This window comes from Lissotriton helveticus, chromosome 1_1, assembly GCF_964261635.1.
Source record: "Lissotriton helveticus chromosome 1_1, aLisHel1.1, whole genome shotgun sequence".
In the NCBI taxonomy this organism is placed as follows: Eukaryota; Metazoa; Chordata; class Amphibia; order Caudata; family Salamandridae; genus Lissotriton; species Lissotriton helveticus.
In genome coordinates, this window is record NC_136057.1 from 382,974,916 (window position 1) to 382,994,195 (window position 19,280).

The following is a 19,280-nucleotide window of genomic DNA, read 5'->3' on the forward strand; positions in this document are numbered from 1 at the left end:
AGCCGAATGGATGAAGAACAGCTGTTTAAAACTAAACTCGGACAAAACGGAAGTCCTCATCCTAGGTTCATCCCCCTCTGCCTGGGACAACTCTTGGTGGCCACCTGCCCTGGGAACCGCACCCATACCTACGGATCACGCACGCAACCTGGGCTTCATCCTAGACTCCTCTCTCTCGATGTCCAGACAAGTCAACGCCGTCTCATCATCCTGCTTCAACATCCTACGCAGGCTCAAAAAAGTCTTCCGTTGGATCCCCACCGAAACAAGAAAAACGGTCACCCACGCCCTAGTCACCAGCCGTCTGGATTACGGAAACACCCTTTACGCCGGAACCACAGCCAAACTACAGAAAAAACTCCAACGCATCCAAAATGCCTCAGCCCGACTCATACTGGACATTCCTCGTCAAGCTCACATTTCCGGTCACCTGAAAGACCTCCACTGGCTCCCCGTCAACAAGAGAATAACGTTTCGTCTCCTCACCCACGCACGCAAAGCCCTCTACGACCTTGGACCCGAATGCCTCAACACACGACTAACCTTCTACACCCCCACCCGCCAACTACGATCATCCAATCAAGCCCTCGCCACTATACCACGCATCCGTAAATCCACCTTGGGGGGCAGATCCTTCTCCTACCTAGCGGCCAAGACCTGGAATTCTCTCCCCACCCACCTCCGCCTTACTCAGAACCACCTCTCCTTCAGAAAACAACTAAAAACTTGGATATTCGATAAGTAAATGCACCCCCCTCCCCCAAGCGCCTTGAGACCCTCTGGGTGAATAGTGCGCTATATAAATTTCTGAACCTGAACTTGAACTTGGATAACGCGGAGACCCGCATCGCAGCAGTTGAAAATGAAGCACACGCCACCACCAGCAAATGCGCTAGTATGGAGAAGGTCTTAGAGGTTCTCAGCAATAAGGCTGTGGACCTTGAAGTGCGATCGCTCCAGAATAATATCCGAATAGCATGCGTTCCGGAGTCCACCAATACAGGACGACTTGAGAAGTATGTGGAGGAGATGCTTTGGTCCGTTTTTGGAGCAGAACACTTCTCAGCAGTCCTTATCGTGGAACGTGCCTATCGATCACTTGCACCACGTCGCCCCCAGGAGCAGCCTAATGTGGCTCAAATATTGAACGATAGGGACAGAGACACTGCATTAAGAGTGGCCAGGGAGAAACAGCCAGTCACATACCAAGGTAATAAGCTGGAGTTTTATCCCGATTTTACTATAGCGGTTCAGCTGGCTTGTCTGGAATTCACACAAGCCAAATCGAAACTACAGGACTTTAATGTTCAGTATGCGATGCTTTACCCCGCAAGGCTGAAGGTAATGTGGGATGGACGCACAATAATTTTACACACGCCCAAAGCTGCTCAGGACTTCATCAAGAAGATAATTTCGAAACGCAAAGACAATAGGCGGGGTTAACCATCTCAAGATTCCGACTAAGAGGTCGCCGTGCGACATGGATTGAATGGACAGTACTATCCAAGCAGGATTTCTTTATAGTTCTTGATAATGTCCTACACACGTGAACTGTGCACATCAAAACTTGCCGCTATGCTACGCGGCCCACTCAGTGGCTCTGAAGGGGGGACTGTATGGTGCACTAGCGTCTCAAACGAGGAACTCCCTGCTTTTCATCATGGGTCTCTTTGCTTTGATGCATCATCCGGAGCTGGTGAGGACGCCAAGATTCCAGGTGAACTGTATGATGGAATTGTGCCTGCTTGTCCGGAGGTATAGGACTGAGTTTATTGTTGAAAGTTAGTTGACCTTGTAGCAGAGAGCCAGTGGCGTTCCCCCGCTGGCATGTATAGGAGTATGACTATGCAGGGACTTTTGGTGCTCGATATTTCTGAACTATTGCCAGTGTTTCATACTGACTGTTGACTAAGATTGTGTAGCTCAGCAGGGCCTGGCACATTATATGGGATTTCCCTGCTGCCAATATGGCACCAAACGTACTTAGGCGGATGACTGTTGTTGCACTATGTATGTTGCTTTCATCTGTTTGATTGATAGCCAAACCGTTTTCTTTAAAGTTTGCATATTACTGCACTGTTTTTTATATTGTCTACCTGACCACATCCACCAAGGTGGATGGTGTTGTGTGCCTCTGGCGGACCTTCAAGCGGGGGTTCCCCCAGACTGTTCATGGTTGATTTGGGATTTTATGAGGGGTTTTGTCTTTGGCATGTTTAGGATGCAAAAGTGGGTGGGGGGTGGGAGGGTGAGGGTAGGTATTTGTTTTACAGACCAGAGTGTTTGAGATGCACCGCCGTACTCCATACCACATGTGCTATACCTTGCTTGTTGGGTACTACTCACGACACACTCTTTTTCCATGTGTTGATGCAATTATTGTATCGGTCAATTTGATTACCTAGAATATTCGGGGCCTTAACAACCCCAAAAAAATACGGCAAATGTTTGCATATTTTGATCGTTTGCACGTTGATATTGCATTGCTCCAGGAAACACACATTGCCCCTCATTCAGGTCATAAACTGGGTCGCAAACGGGCTGAATCGATTCATAGTCCAACATATTCCTCATATTCAAGGGGGGGTCACTATCTTGATTAAAAAGGGTACGAATTTTTCTGTTGACACCATTACGTCAGACCCGCTGGGGCGATATATAATTCTTGTGGGCAACCTTCGTGGACAGCGATTGGCACTTATAAACACGTATGGTCCGAATGTGGATGCCCCCGATTTTTATCATGAGGTATGGCAAATACTAAACAAAATAGCAGATAAAACATGGTTATGGAATTTAGTATTAAATGACAGTCTAGACCACTCGCCCTCTACGAAGGAACCCCACCGGAAGGCTATGGCCAAAAGGATCGACCTTCTGTCGGAACTGAAATTGCATGACATTTGGCGGGTTAAATATCCAAATCGCAAGTAGTCGACACATGTGCCTGCGGCACATGACAGTTGGTCCCGACTTGACTACTGGTTCAGCACTCCCGATGCTCTACTTTGGACTAACGCCATCACCCATCTCCCGCGAACAATGTCCAATCATAACACTGTCCTGCTGACTATCACAATACCGTATTACATACCGGCCCCTTATAGTTGGCACTTTAATGGAAGGGCCCTATCTGACTCGGTGTACACTGACACTCTTGCTACAGCCATCTCAGAATTTTTCCTTTTTAATGAATCAACCACTGATGATCCATGCCTGCTATGGGAGGCTTTTAAGGACACACTGTGTGGTGTCTGTATAAGCACCACTGCAGATATCTTAAAAGATATTCGTAGGCAAATACTTAAATGTGAAAATAGGCTGAAATCCTTGAGCGAGACTATGAGCAAACACAGAACCCGCAGAGATTGGGCGACATTAGGACGGCTGGATCTGAATATAATATATTAGCGGAAGATGAACTGCGTTATAAAACGAAACGAGATAAAGCCAGGGCCTTTGGTGAAGTGTCGTAGCAGACCTCAGCCAGGCCCGCTAGTGCAAAGGGTTCGCCCTTCTGTGCACAAAAGTCTGCAGACTCCAAAGGAAAAAGTTGGCACGGAAACTGGAAATACAAAACATAACGTTTATTACACCTCATGAGGTGGTGCTAAAATTCAACCAGTACCCTTTGGCACTGCGAGAAGTAGCACAAAGGGCTACTGAACACATGGTTTATTTATACCCACACAGGGGCCCAAAAGAAGGCGGTACAAAGCATAAGAGCACATTTTATGTCCATACATGGTAATATCGAGAGGCACAATCGATCAGTGGGTGGAGCTATCAGTTTTGGGGTCTCGGCTAACACATTCCAAGCTATGGCTAACCATGGCCAGATGTAGACCCTAACGGTCAGCAGAGAACACAAAGATGCTATTAATAGCTTGTTGCTGGGAAGTTTAGAGGCCATGAACAGAAAGGTAGGACAACGCATATGGTTGACACGAGGTAGCATGTGGCAGACAAAATGGCTGCCATGGATTCAAAATGGATGCCATAACAAATGTCAAGATAACGGAAAACCCAGATGTCTTTTGCTAACGCTCAACTTAATCGCCGTTTTATTTACAACAGACGACCCTTTTAGCGTTAGCTAAAGACATACGCTCTTTTGGGGTAATCTGTGCATTCATCTCGTATATCTATGCACATTATATTGGTCACTTCTTTATCCAAGGTCTCTTGTGCTTTTGTGGCATTTCTTCTAGATGGTATACAGGCAGTTATACACATGGAACATAACATTGGGCCACAATGAATACACATACAGCAGGTAAAAATCACTGCAATTGCGATACATAGAACAGTCAGTAATTTCCAACCCCAGGCAGAGATCAAAGCCCAAAACCATCCCGCAAAAGTCCAAGTGCCATTTTTCTCATGAATATCAGAAGCGATTTTATGCAGTTTAAGAATTGCCTCATACACAGAAGGTGAGTTATCTGGGATGAAAACACAACAGCTACTTCCGATGACTTTACATGCTCCTCCTCTATCTGCTAACATTACATCCAGGACCATCCTATTTTGGAGGGTTACAATTCTGGCAATTTGCAACTCTTCTGTAATATTTCCTAGAGCTACAGCAGTTTCATTGGTGACAGCTTCTACAACTCTAGTCAATCGCCGTATTTTCCTACTATTTAATGCAGCACCTACAAATGAAAATAATCCTAAATTAAAATCAACATATTGTTGTGAGCTAGTGTCGGTTTGGTCCACATCATCAATTCGTATCGTCCGTTTATAGCGATTCATAGAAATGTTTCTAAACAATTTAAAAGCTCGATGATACGAAGCGGGTGCCAGAAAAACAGGGGGTAAAAGGAAAGAAACAACATGTGCCAGACCACCCTATAGGTAATCTGTGGTATCCATGACTTCCACATACCAGATATGTGTTATGTGAAGCCAGAAAAGTACTTTCATTTACTCCATCCATATTTAATACAACAACACAGTCGCTAGACCCAACTGGAATTCGTCCAGTACTTTGCACACATAATTTAGCTTTAGTCCGTGTTACAGTAATTACAGATTCATTGCTCGTAGTAGAGTCTCTTGTGTGGGTGAAAACATAAGGCGTAAAAGCATTGTCCGGTCGGTATTCTTCCTATTCCCATATAGTTCCATTCGCTTGGGGATACCCATGTTCATCTTGATAACACTCTTTATTCAAACGAAAGAGAAGTCCACCTACTGCAGTTTTTCTGTTTGAGAAGAGAAGAGTATACCAGGCTCGACAAGAACCATTATGCGAAAAAGGAAGTGGAATAAACGGTGTTCCACCTTTCTTTTGATGAGCTGGAAGCATACCAAATATCCAACAATTTGTAGTGTTCGTGGCGTTGTGAGTGTGGTGGAGCATCTGAACAAAAGTATTATTTAAGTAAGACTCTCGATGCTTATACTCATGATAAGGAAGAGTGAAATGCTGGTGCTCTTCCGGAATAGGAGTAGTAGGAACCACCACAAACCCACGAGCAGGAGTCACTATCTCAACGGACCAAGTGATCACTGCTATAATCGTCAAAACAACAAACACACTTAATACTCCTAAAATCTTCTTCTTAGTAGTATTCATAGTCACAAGAGTCATCTTCAAACTAAAAAATAGAAAAAACAAAAATAGTCAATGAGCTCTTTACTCTGGGCAGACGTTGGTTTCTTCACCACAGACCAAGACAGGTGTCACTACACTACGCAGGGTTGATCCCCCTCCCTTGTCATATCGGCTCTCCGTTTCCACTACCCAGAGCGGTTGCTCAACCAGTCTCGCAACAAAAAAAAGAAAAACTATAGGAATCACTTTCTTGATCTCAAATTATATTGCGTTGCTCCAGGAGTTGTTTGGTCCGGGAAGAACTCCTCAGATCCACCAGGTGATACAGCAGGGCCTTTCTCCGTAGTCAGGATGTCTCGATGATCGGTCAGCACAGCAGGTTCCACCAGGGTCGGCAACACCTTCCGGCAGTGGATGCTATGCACCCAATTCCTTTTGTTGGTAACACGAACTGACGTTCTCGTGGCGAGGAGTACCTGTTCCGGTCCACGCCACCTCAGTTCCAGACTGCTTGACCTCTCAAAGGCTTTCACCATGACGTAGTCTCCAGGACGGAGTTCATGGCCTTCACCTTGGGATTTATCAGGGAGCGCTTCTCGAACCTGTTGATGAATAGAAACCAAGCTATCAGTTAATTTTGACAAATAGTCATTCATTATAACACAAGGTACATCATACAGAAAGCTTGGTTTTGGAACTCCCCAAATATTCATCAGTCGTCCAAATACCACCTCATACGGGGGTAAGACCCGTTCTAGAATGTGGTACTGATCTAATGGACAACAATGCCAATGGCATTGCATCTGGCCAAGTCAATTTCGTGGAGGCTACGATTTTCGCAATTTTTAGCTTCAGAGTAGCGTTGTACCTTTCCACCAATCCTGCTGATTGCGGATGGAACACAGCATGGAACTTCTGCTTGATTCCCAATCCTTTCAGAACATACTTGATAACTTCTCCAACAAAATGAGGTCCGTTATCATTCCATAGGAACCTGCAAACACCAAATCTGGGGAAGAACTCCTTCAGTAGCACCTTAGCAGTAGTAATCACAGTACTGTCTTTCGTGGGATATGCCTCAATCCATTTACTGAAAGCACAAACCACCACTAAAACATACTTTAAATTATTACACCGCTCAAGTTGGATATAGTCCATTTGCAGGACTTCAAAAGGTGCAGTTGGTGTGACAAAACCTCCAGATGGAACTCGTGTTCCCTTTCCAGGATTGTATTGCAAACAAATCAAGCAGGACTGTACTACTCTTTTAGCTGTGCTAGAAATTTCTGGATGCTCCCAAACTTGCGCAAGCATTTTCGTTATCGCGGAAGCTCCAACATGTGCTAACCCATGTGCCATCTGGACCATAGGCTGTACGAAAGCTATAGGCAGCTTCCATCGGTCCATCTGCTTATTTCTCCAACAACCTTCGTCATCTAACTCTCCATCTTTTGACCACTGTTCACGTTCTTGGTCAGAGGCTGTTTTCTGTATCTCTCGCACTTCCTGCCTAGCATCATGCCACCTTTCAGCTTCCGACTTCACTACATACATAAAAGTAGTGTTCCTGTGCATGGCAGTTTCACGTGCTACATGGTCTACAAAGGCATTTCCCTGACTAATTTTATCTGTTACTTTCTTGTGTGCGCTGCATTTTATAATAGCTACTTTCTTCGGATATGTCAATGCAGTGAAAAGATTATGCACCAAATCTCCGTGTATTATCTGTATTCCATGAGATGTAAGAAAGCCTCTTTCCTTCCAGAGTAGGCCAAAATCATGTGCTACTCCAAAAGCATAGCGGCTATCCGTATAAATGTTCACACACAAACCAGTACTGAGCTCACATGCTTTCGTCAGAGCTATCAACTCAGCTGCTTGGGCTGATTTCTGTGGTATGCGAGCTGTCTCCACTATTGTTTCAAGTGTAGTAATTGCATATGCGGCTGAAGTTGTACCATCCGGTAACTTCAGGCAAGACCCATCAAACCATAATTCCCCATCCACATCTGGAAGGGGCGTATCCTGTAAATCAATGCAACCCTTTGTCTGTTCCTCAGTCAGAAAAATACAATTGTGCGTTTCTTGTGACTGAGGCTGGGTCACCGGATATGGCAACAAAGTGGCTGGATTCAGAGTTGCGCATCTCCTCAATGTAATCTGAGGAGCTAGCAATGTCAATTCATATCCTGTAAGACGAGCACTGGTCAAATGCTGCGTTTTCGTCTGATTCAAAAGAGCATCAACAGCATGTGGTACTAACACTAACAATTTGTGTGATAAAACTATTCCCTCACTCTGTCGAATTGACACTGCTGTTGCTGCAACTGAACAAAAGCATCTAGGTAATGCTCTAGCAACAGGATCAAGAACTGCTGAAACGTAAGCACACGGGCGTTGCTTATCGCCGTGTAACTGAACCAACACTGATAATGCACATCCGTCTTTCTCATGTACATTAAGTGTGAAAATATTCGTATAATCTGGTGTACCTAACACTGGTGCTGAGCAAAGGGCTTGTCGTAGCTGTCAAAAAGCACTTTCCCATTCCTCTGTACATGGGAGAGGTACTGGGGTATCTTTCGTCAAAAGTGCTAACAAGGGTTTAACAATGTTCGAAAATCCCAAGATCCACTGTCTGCAAAAGGAAGTGAGTCCCAAAAATGCACGTACTCCTTTCTGTGTGGTAGGAAATGGTGTATCTAAGATTGCTTGTATGCAGTCTGATGTCAATGCACGTCCCTCCTTAGACAAAAGGTGACCTAAGTAGGTTACCTTTGGTCTACAATATTGCAATTTCTTCCGAGATACCTTATGATGATGTAAGGCAAGGAAAGAAAGCAAAGAGAGTGTGCATTTTTCACACTGTTCTAGGGTGTCGGCTGCCAACAAGATGTCATCGACATATTGGAGGAGAGCCACACCTTCGGGTAACACAAACAAATCAAGTTCCCTTTTTAATGCTTGACTGTAGATACTCGGACTCTCAGTGTAGCCTTGAGAAACTCTACAAAATCGGTACGATCAATTATTCAAAGTGAAACCGAACAAATATCGGCTGTCAGGATGAATAGGGCTCGAAAAGAAAGCGTTCTTCAAGTCTATCACAGAAAATGTAGTAGCAGTTGGGGGAACCAAAGTAAGGAGTGTTGTGATATCAGACACCACAGGGTACTGTGGTATAACAATCTTATTCACTTCCCTTAAATCAATAATGAATCTGTAAACACGCTTATCAGTATCTTTCTTCAGAATTGGAAGAATCGGGCTATTGCAAACATTAAATGGAACTTCCTCAACCACCCCAACCCAGATACGGTCATGTACAATTTGTATGAGTGCTTCTTCTCCCTCCTGTGAAATCCGATATTGTGGCAATCGGGGTAACACAGCTCCCTCCTTAACACTGATCTGAATTGGAGGAATTACCATCTGACCCACATCAGTGTCTGATGTAGCCCAGATTGATTCAGGAAGAGTAGCTAATGCAACATCCTCTTTAACAAGACAAATTCTGTCAAATTCGGAGTGATTATCATTTAAAATGACTCGTACCCCTTCAGGAGAACATCGTATCGTGGCTGTAAAGTACTTCAGCATGTCAAGGCCTACAATATTGTCTGGTGTATTAGGGGAAAGCAAAAACGGACATGAAGCACTGAATTTATCAACATTAAGTGGAAGTGGTCGTGACAATGGGCTAAGGGAAGGTGTTCCATCGAAACCTATTGAAGTAATAGTCATGCCAGACAGGGGCGCCCTCGGAACCAATTGTTTAGATAAAGCGCTACGAGTAGCTCCTGTATCAACCAGAAACCGATCAGTAGAACCCAAAACATGTGCTGTAACATAGGGACCCGTCTGATCTACTGGAACTTCAATTGATTCCTTACCCCATCCTAGACAATCCTATGCATGAGCTGAATCATACAGATCAGGCTGAACATAATCGGACATTTGATATTGATTCCGCCTGTCGAAGGTGTTCTGTCTATACTGTGGGCGTACATTCGTATCGGATCGAACACGATCATTCACATTTCCCCGAGCATCTGAGGATCCTGAACCATTTCTCCCTTGGCCCCGCCCACGAGCATCCTTTTGGGGACGCAATAATGGGCAATTACGCATCCAATGGCCGGGCTGCTTACAATATGCACATTGATTGATATTTAAATTTGCACGAGTGTAAGGAGTATTGAGAGATGTTTGTCCACCTCTATCATAGTTTCTATCGGGCCCCTATCATAACCTCTAGAAGGCGGGCCATATACCTGGGCCATCATAACTTTCGTTTTTAACTCTATAGATTTCTTGTCCTCATTCCCCTTTGCTTCCGCTTCTTGGCATTCATAATACTGAGCCATCGTTAACACAGAGGCCGGAGAGGAGGTAGTCCAAGAACTCTCACTAGCTTTTAAGCAGCTAGCTATCCCTGGTAACAAATTCCTAACATATTTATCAACAAACAGATGTCTGCCGGTATCATCTGTTACAGATTGACCGCTAAAATCGTGAAAAGTTTCTTCAAAACGTGTGAAAAAATCACAAACCGATTCATCTGCCTTTTGTTTACAGGACGCTAACATCGTCCAATCAATCTTTTTAGGGGGAATAATCGTTTTAAGTTTAGTCAAAATGGCTGCAGGAAGATCTAATATTAACCGATGCGGCTTTTGGGCGGGTTCTCTATCGACATCCAACTGTTCAAGATCTTTCCATTCACCACCCAAAATAGCGCGATCGTCAATCTTACGAACAGTTCGCCACATGTCTGGGGGTAAAATTAAACCGAAAAACAAATCTATATCGCGTAGGGTCATAGTGCAAGAATTTAAAGCGCCTTCAACTTCCTCATAAAAGGCCGCTGGGTTTTTACGCGGGTCAGGCAACGCATTTTTAAGCGCCATTACATCTGCTCTATTCCACAGAGTGTATACCCAATTACAAATAAAATATACCTTGGCATCAACAGAATTTTTATCATCATCGTCTCCCTTTCTTTTAGGAGGAACATACAAGGGTGCGGCTTCCCGCATAGGTTTCATTTGGGCAGATTTTATCTTATCTGTCTCGGAGAAAGAAGACTGCGATACTCCATTTGGATTAGACTGTGGAACGTTGTCCGCATTCTTTTTCTGCTCCTTCAGCTGGAACGCCTCATTTCGTATTTTAACCAGTCGTCTAATCGCGTCTGGTACCTGAGAAAAAACAAAAGAGCCATCACGTAAGAGCCTACAATCATTCGCTATATCAGTTGGTTCTAACACCAAAGAGTATTTTTGAAACATTTCTATAACTTCGTCATCAAATATCGCAGAAAAATATATCTGCTCCTTTTCCGACCAATCCTTCATGCTAGCTAAGAGATCGGGAGCAGAATGAGTACTACGCTGTGCTTTACGAGCAGCCTGCCGTAGTTCGGACGAACGTTCAGCTGATAACATGGATCAAGTGTCCCGCGTTTTCTGTTGACTCTGAGTCAGAGTCATCTCCAGACGGAGCGGTCGGAACGGCATACGGGGGTGGAGGTCGATCTAATAACAAAAAATCATCTTGTGGTTTATTAAGGACAGGATAGAGAGGCTGTCGGACAGAATATTGGCCAGATATCTGTAATCTACGTTCCTTATCCTCTCGTTCCTGTAGTTCTTTCGTTTCTTTCTTTCGCAACTCAAGCGCTTTCTCATACACACTCTTTCGCTGCTCTTTTTCAATCAATGCTTGCTCACGCTTCTCTTGCTGTTGTACTTCTTTTTCCCACATTCGCAAACTCTCAAACATATCACGCCTAGACTTTCGCTCAAACAAACATTGCTCCACATACTCAACCTTTCGCGCATCAAATGACCCATGCAGTGGCCACCGTAACTCAGGATCCTTTTTAGTGTATTTGTGCCACAACATGCTGTACATTATGGCAGAAAGACCAAACTTCACATACATATCTCTATTATGTGTCCCCTCGGGGGGAGCCGGCTGCGATTCTTCAAGACGTAAACTGGTACCCTTACAAAAGCAGCACAACCTTCGAAGTGCGCTAAAAACCGGCATGTCAAAAGAAATAGCGCAAAATATACACTATTTATAGGGAAAGAGCGCTTAAGGTACCTTCTTAGTACATCGCGCTATACAAACAAAGGTTGAGGAAAAATCCTCACATTACCTGCCTATATGAGCTGCAGTTCATATATTTCCCAAATACATATACAAATCCAAGTAGACTAGTCTTATTCCCAAATACAAATATGCCACGGTAAGCGTTTCCTAAAACTACCTTACCACTCAAGGGCATCCAAATTCCAAGACCTACAACAGGCGCCGCAAAACGGCTCTTACCAATCATAGGCTGTCCAGGTTCCAACTGCCAAGTTCTAAATTCGACCAAACGGTCACTGCACGGCAGACCAACAGAAGAGATCTCAGTCGTGGACCGGCGCCGCCTGGATGGTCGGATCGGAAAGTAGGGTAGAGCCGCCTCGGGTGCCACGACTCGGGTCTCCTCTGGCAGCGATCGCGTCCTCAGCGAGGTTCCGAACCGTCATCACGACCAATTCTTCGGGCGTCCGAGTCGCCGATGAGCCCCACGTGCCGGCGCCAATTTGTCGTAGCAGACCTCAGCCAGGCCCGCTAGTGCAAAGGGTTCGCCCTTCTGTGCACAAAAGTCCGCAGACTCCAAAGGAAAAAGTTGGCACAGAAACTGGAAATACAAAACATAACGTTTCTTACACCTCATGAGGTGGTGCTAAAATTCAACCAGTACCCTTCGGCACTGCAAGAAGTAGCACAAAGGGCTACTGAACACATGGTTTATTTATACCCACACAGGGGCCCAAAAGAAGGCGGTACAAAGCATAAGAGCACATTTTATGTCCATACATGGTAATATCAAGAGGCACAATCGATCAGTGGGTGGAGCTATCAGTTTTGGGGTCTCGGCTAACACATTCCAATCTATGGCTAACCATGGCCAGATGTAGACCCTAACGGTCAGCAGAGAACACAAAGATGCTATTAATAGCTTGTTGCCGGGCAGTTTAGAGGCCATGAACAGAAAGGTAGGACAACACACATGGTTGACACGAGGTAGCATGTGGCAGACAAAATGGCTGCCATGGATTCAAAATGGATGCCATAACAAATGTCAAGATAACGGAAAACCCAGATGTCTTTTGATAACGCTCAACTTAATCGCCGTTTTATTTACAACAGAAGGAGGCAGACCTGGCAGTATGTTAGCCTCTTTAAATTTGTGAAGGTCGTGCTCCACACACTGTCTCAAGAATTTGCGACGCAGCTGGGAAGGTACAGACAACTGCACATGGTATTTTACAGGAGTTTAGATACACCTATGGCGCCTTATATGAATCATGTACTACTGCCCCGCCGAATGAGATTATACTGTATCTGGAGGATGTGGCCATCGCTTGGCTCAAGTCAAGTCAAGTCAAATGATCTTTATTCGGATTGTAAAACATCCATAAAAGTACACATAAAATCCAGCAGAGATAAAAACACAAATTACGTCTCATTTGATTACAAATCCATAGCGATGCAACTTTTTCCATGTGCAAAAATGCAATCGTTAGTGCAAAATATACAATGTGCAATGAGCAAAGTGCAAAATATGCATAGTGCCAGTATTTCAGTCAATTAACAAAGAAGCACGGGACCGTACAGCTGGTTTAAAAAAGCAGCTCACTCTAAAAATGGCCTCGTCCGTTTTCAACAATAACAAATCTTTAAAAGCTAATTTAAAATCCATCAGAGCGTTTTTTCTACAGTACGGCATTAGAAAGTGCAAAGTGCGCATTCTATAAAAACCACAAAAGAAAATAAAATGAAGCAAACTTTGTTTGCCGCCTATATTACAGGGACAGCTTAGATTTTCCACATTTTTGTTAAATCCTAACGGGAAGCTGAGGAGACTTATAATGCTTCCATCCCTGAACCGGAATAGCAAACTCCAGTTCCACCTGCCAAGCTTTAAGCGGAGGTAGCCCTGGGGCAGAACGAATGGTTTGTCACTGGACTCCGTGAGGGAAGTATATCTAACTGTGGTCGGCTTGGCCAAATCACGCCTTAGCCTCTCCTTACGGTAGGAATCGTAAAGGGCCTTTTTTGTTAGGTTCTTATGCGTGTGGTTATTCAGTTGTGGGGATGTAAAAAGAAGACCTAGCCCCACACTCAATAGACTATTTTCCACAGCCTTAAACCAAGGTATAAAGTTAGCCCTCTCACAATTTAAGCAGTCTGTAATAATATCACGTGACAGGGAGGCAGCAGGGTTACACCAGATTTTTATCCAGAACAATGGAGGTCGAGATCTTATGAAGTCCTCTATATAATGGAGGTTTAATTCCCTGTGACAAATATGAGTTGGTGCACTAATGACCCCCCCCCCAAAATCTTCCGACAAAATCTATTTTCTTCAGTCTGTAGTTGGGTACAATTAGAGTAACCCCACACCTCAGCACCATAGGTACCTACAGGAAGACATTGTGTTCTATAGATTTGTAACAATGACATGGTAACGTCTGCCTGATTGGGTTGGCGAAGGGAGGTTAGAGAATTTATAGCCTTACTCATTTTGTTCCTTCCCTGAGCAACATGTGGTTGCCAGGAGCCAGTGTTTGAAAATAACAAACCGAGATAGGGGAAAGTGCAGGTGCTTTTTAAGATGTTGTCCCCTGATTGGATATGGCTTATTTTATAGCTTTTAGGGCCGCAAGACATTATAAAAGATTTTTTAAAATTGGTGCAAAGGCCCAAATCTGCCATATATTTAACAAAACCCAGGATTATAATTCGCAGAGCATTGGGTGTGCGGCCCATAAGGACCGCATCATCCGCATAGAGAAGTGCAGGGACAGGTTTGCCATTAACTTGCGGAACATAGTTAGTTATTTTAGCCAAAGAAACACTCAAATCATTTATATACAAAATAAAAAGCAGGGGGGCCAAGACACAACCCTGTCTGACCCCCCTGCCGATTAAAATATCGTTAGAAACTTCACCATCATTGTTAATACGGACACATGCTTTCAGGTCGCTATGGAGATGTGCCAGAAAATAAACTAAAGATTCATCTAGCCCATAATTCAGCAGGACAGACCATAAGCGGGAACGGTTAACAAAATCAAAAGCAGAACTTAAATCCATAAAACCAAAATATAAGGGTGATTTTTTGGCAATCGTATATTTGGCCATGAGTAGGTTTAGGTTCAAGCACTGCTCCACCGTGCCAACGTTACTTCTAAAGCCTAGCTGGCAGGGATGTAAGATGGTGTTTTCTTCTGCCCAAGTACTAATTCTGTTAAAAAGGATCCTGCCTAGGACTTTTAGTGTATTGTCAATTAATGATATGGGGCGATAGCAACCAGGGTCGAGTCTATCGCCTTTTTTAAATATTGGGACAATGGTGCTGCAAGACCATGTTTCCGGGACAGTGGTGAGGGATAAATTATTGAAAACGTTGCATAGCAGGGGAGCCCAGAGATCTGGTTCAGATTTAATTTGGTCAATAGATAGGCCATCTGGACCAGGGGCTTTGTTCCCAGCGCTTTCAGCAATAGCATCCTCCACCTCGGACAACAAAATGTTTAAAGACTTGATTGCTGGGATGATTTCAATTGGGTTACCAGACGCGGGGGCATCATAGATCTTAGAAAAATGGTCAATCCACACATCCCCTGTTATGTTACAATTGATGGGGGAGATATTGGAGCCCAATGATCTAAGATTCTTAACGGCCCTCCAAAACCCTGCAGCATCTCGTAAAGCGGCTATCCGGACAAGCGAGTCCCAATGATTTTTTAATAGCTTTTCAGATCTAATTTTTAAACAATGTTTATATCTGGATCTCGGAGTCCTTACCAGGGACGGATCACGCGGAGCAGCAGTAAGGGCAGCCCTTAGTTCCCGGTTAGCTTTAGAACATGAGGTGTCAAACCACCTAGGATTGATATTAATAAGGGCTGGGACAGGTTTGGAAATTTCAGTTTTAATTGCCTTACAGAGCTCACAAAATGAGTTGACAATATCGAGCCCCGGGCTGGAGGTTGATAGACAGACCGAGACTAGAGTAGGATGTTTTGATAACTCTAGCCAGGACATCCTGGTTGTCCATCCCCTTCCAATCCACCCTTAACCTGTCCGTCGATGCAATTAGGTTTTTAGCCCCAATTTCTATTTTCTTCCTCAGGGTTTTAATTGATTTGAGGCAGGTTAGAATGGGATAATGGTCACTATACGGGGACCTGATAACCTTAGATTTCAATAAAAAGTCCTCGAGGAGAGATGAGATAAATACGTAATCTATGGTGGTAGAGCTCCCACGCCCAATATAGGTGGGGACGGGTACATTGATCGCATCAGTATCTAATCTCTCCATTACGTCGACTAAGTCGCGTGATGCCAGCAGGTCAAGTAATTCTTCTCCTCTCCTATAGGGTGGAGTTCTAGGATGGATGTGAGCGTTAAAATCACCTCCCAGGCAAATGCCATCAAATCTGCCGTGTTTTTGACCATCCACGACTTCATCAATGAAGTTAAACAGATTCAGAAAGTTAGTGTTAGGGTGGGTTATAAAGTCATTATTATAGAAGTTAATAAGACATAACTTTAACCGGCCTATATATTTCAACGCCATAAAGTTATTATTATTAGTTGGCAGTAATTCAATTTTAACTCCAGCTGTAATTTTGACCCAAGTTGATAAACCCCCACTGGGGCGGCCAATGGGAGGAGAGGGGACAATCAGATTATGGCAACTATATCCCTCAAGGAGTAGAGATCTTGTGCAGCAGGTTTCCTGCAGCATTAAAACATCAAAACTGGTGACTCAATCAGTCCAGGACTTTATTTTCATTTTGGCATTGAGGCCGGCAATATTCCAACTCAAGATTGATAATTCATCGGAAACTGTGGTAGAAACATGGCCCTGGGCACCCTTGGTGGGGTCCGATGACAACCTACACCTGCCTGGAGAATTAGGCGGTATTACAGTGGGACAGATGGACGAATCACCTGCGGGGACTTCCTTATTAGTATGATCACTAGCTGAAATGTGAGATGAAATGCCTAATCGTCAGTCCAAACTACATGTATCTGCTAGTACAGTGTATCTATTAAAAAGTGGGAAAGACGGTGGCGCTGGAAAGAGTGGAAAGGACGGTGGAGCTGAGAAGAGTTGCCTGGGTGGTGGCCTATAAAAGTAGCCCAAAGGCAAGGGAGTGACAACAGTAGATGGTCCAAGGTTAATACTGTTGCGGTTGAGTATGTGTTTAGCAGTGCCTGGGTACCTGAAGTTTAGAACGATGCAGTCCCCATTAAAGTCTTTACGTAAGGGGCCAACCCAGCTCACACGACGGGCAAACAGAATTTCGTTTGAGATGTCGTGGCCTACCCCCTTGTGCTTGGTCAGCCAGTCAAAACACTTGTTGTTTAGCTGGACCCAGGACTCACCTTGACCCTCCTTAAGTGATGGGACGCCTGCCAATACTAAGACGTATGGGCAGGCGTCAGGTGGTAAATGGAGGGCAGGTTCTTGCGATTTTCTGGGTCTGCTGGCTGCTGGTTGTTCCTTCCTAGCGTTATTACAGCTTTGGACCGCAGGTTTCACAGGGATTGTGTTAAGGCCCTCCTGTCGTGTGACATTAGATGTAATGGTGGTGTTAGAGGAGGCGGCAGCTGCGAGAGGAGTGGGCTTGGCTTTAGTGGCAGGTTTAGTTTGCCCTGTGTTGGTGTGACTAGGTATATTGTTAGCTGTTGGGGTACTGCTGGCAGGTTTAGGAGCGCACTTCGTGCTACTACTAGTACTAGGCGCGCCACACAAGAAAACCTTGCCAGCAGACTCCAGGTCTTTCAAAAGGCGATCACCCCTCAGCTGGTCAAGACTAATCACCCCTTTCCTTTTTACCTCTTCCTTTTTAACTAAGTTTTCTAATTGATCTAACCTTTTAAAAACAATATTAAATTGCTTGATCATTTGACATTCCAATTGTTTAAAAATAGAGTCCACAATTGTCTCAATAAAATTCCCATTGGGCTTGGGTTGAATAATGCTCTCAGTCAAAAACTCAGTCTGTGTGCCCAATGAATTGTAGTCATCAATAGAAAGGGTTATGGGAGTAACCGAATCAGCAATTTGCGGCATTTCGGTGTTAACAGTATTACCCTCAGATTGTTGCTGTTTCCCTCTGGTCCACATGCTCTGCGGGGTAGGTTGGTTTTTATTGCGGGCAGGTTGCTTCCTTTTATTCACAGTGGATTTCAGGGGGCCCCCTTTCCTTTTGCCCTCGCCAGTTTTATTGCTTGTTGACGGGGTGAAGTTACGGACTGTACAACACAGTCAGGCTGAGAGTCAATGGTTATGACCGGACTGCTGTCCCCGGGCAGCATTTCCAACGATGTTACCATGGTAGATGGTTTCAGGATGGTAATTGCTGGAGATAGCGGACGAGTATTAAAAGGGCTAACTTGGGGTGACTGTAAGTCAATAGTGCTGCAACCCAGTGACATCCTCCTTTCCGTGTTAGCAATTTCCTCCTGGACCATTGTTAGGGCGTTTTCCAGTAAGCATTCAAAAGAGGGAGGTGGAGTAGGGGAGCTGACAGGGGCAGGCGTTATAGACGTGTTATTACGCTTCCCCATGATGATTTAACCCCTGCTCACCTGTTGTTGCAGATGTCAGAGCCGTGGCCCGGCCCAGCCTCCTCTGGCCTCTGAGGGCCTAAGAGGGCCCGCCCTTTGCCCGGGCTTAGCCCGGCAACGCCCGCGCGCGTCCCGTGACGCGGAGGAAGCTCTGCTCCTTTGAGCGCCTCCGGGCGCGGGAGTGGTGGTAGGTGGGCGGGACAATGCCGCTAGGGCTTCTGGAGGCTGAAGCCCCCCCCTCGGCGGCCGCGTTGGTGTATCAGGCGGCGGGGGGGAGACTTGCCTCTTACAGCCCACAACACTGGCGATGTTCCTGGCAGCATCCGGGTGGTGTCAGAGCTCGCCTCTCACAGCAGCAACGCACCAAAGCAGGGAAGGTGACTTGGCCCCAAACACGCAAACGCTGTAATTTTTACAGAGCTCCCACTCCACCGAGGGAGCTCTGCTCCTTTGAGCGCCTCCGGGCGCGGGAGTGGTGGTAGGTGGGCGGGACAATGGCGCTAGGGCTTCTGGAGGCTGAAGTCCCCCCCCTCGGCGGCCGCGTTGGTGTATCAGGCGGCGGCGGGGGAGACTTGCCTCTTACAGCCCACAACACTGGCGATGTTCCTGGCAGCGTCCGGGTGGTGTCAGAGCTCTCCTCCCACAGCAGCAACGCACCAAAGCAGGGAAGGTGACTTGGCCCCAAACACGCAAACGCTGTAATTTTTACAGAGCTGAATGAGATTATACTGTATCTGGAGGATGTGGCCATCGCTTGGCTCTCCGACACGCAGCTGGAGTATCTCTCCCTACCTGTCATGGTAGAAGAAGTCACAGAAATTATGACATCTCTCCCCAATGGGAAAGCCCAAGGCCCGGATGGGTTTACGGGAGAATTTTATAAGGCCTTTGTAGATCTGTTGGCACCACACCTGGTTGCCATGTATGGCGAAGCCTTTGACAAAGCAATCCTTCCTCCATCTTTACGTGAAGCTGTCCTGATTGCCCTCCTAAAACCTGTGAAGGACCCTGAAATTTGTGATTCTTATAGGCCATTATCACTCATAAACGTAGACTCTAA